Genomic DNA, 773 nt, shown 5'->3' on the forward strand with positions numbered 1-773 from the left:
AAGCTGCACCAGTGGAAATGTCCCTCAGGTTTTCACCAAAGAACCATGCTCCAGACTCTCCTGTATCAGTACCTTGGGATTGGCCCTAGGCATGGGATGAAAATGGTCCTTGGTACTAGGATGCTAAGAAGGTTGCAAACAACAGCCCACTCCCACCCTGGGGTCTGCCTATCCTTGGTTCTTGCCTCAGGCAGGATGCTGTTGGGGCTGGAGGGAGATGGGTGCCACTCAATCCCAGGGATGGGGTGGGGGCATCTAGGCCCTTGAGCTCCCCTGAGAATCTGTCTCTGTTTTAGATGAAGTGCTATCTGAGTCTATTTCAGCACTGTCCTGCTGAGGTTTCTCCTGCACCTTCAGACGAATTGCCCCGAGGCGAATCAAGAGAAACTCATAGTCAAAGGTACCTCGATTCTCCCCAAAAGGTTCCTGCATTTCACGGTCTTGGAGGTATAGTCGGTCTTTGCACGCCACCTCATAGATGTCATAATACTGCAGAAAGGACTTCTCCATCACACCCCTCAGGGGCTCAGGGCAGGGACATTTTCCCTCCAGCATGTCACAGACTGCCACTCGGATGGTCTCATGTCGGATATACTCATTGTACTTTTCGCTGTCTCCTGGGTGTTTCTCCTCCTCAAAGCCAGGCTCATTGTAGTAGGGGTTTTCATTCATTAGTGACTGGATGGAGATTAGCACGGAGGAGATGCTCTGGGCTGGGCTCCAGGCAGGGCCAGTCCAAGTCCCCAGAATACTCAGGCAGACTTTCCCACTGC

The 773-nt window shown here is 52.4% G+C and overlaps 1 pseudogene; it reads right to left on the minus strand.

Annotated features, from left to right (window-relative positions):
- Window positions 1-224: 224 nt before the first annotated feature.
- Window positions 225-758, minus strand: LOC110204741 (ubiquitin-conjugating enzyme E2 Z pseudogene; annotated as a pseudogene).
- Between the last annotated feature and the right edge of the window lie 15 nt (window positions 759-773).

The sequence above is a fragment of the Phascolarctos cinereus genome, unplaced genomic scaffold (genome assembly GCF_003287225.1).
Source record: "Phascolarctos cinereus isolate Bilbo 61053 unplaced genomic scaffold, phaCin_HiC Scaffold_1191;HRSCAF=1852, whole genome shotgun sequence".
NCBI classification, from domain to species: domain Eukaryota; kingdom Metazoa; phylum Chordata; class Mammalia; order Diprotodontia; family Phascolarctidae; genus Phascolarctos; species Phascolarctos cinereus.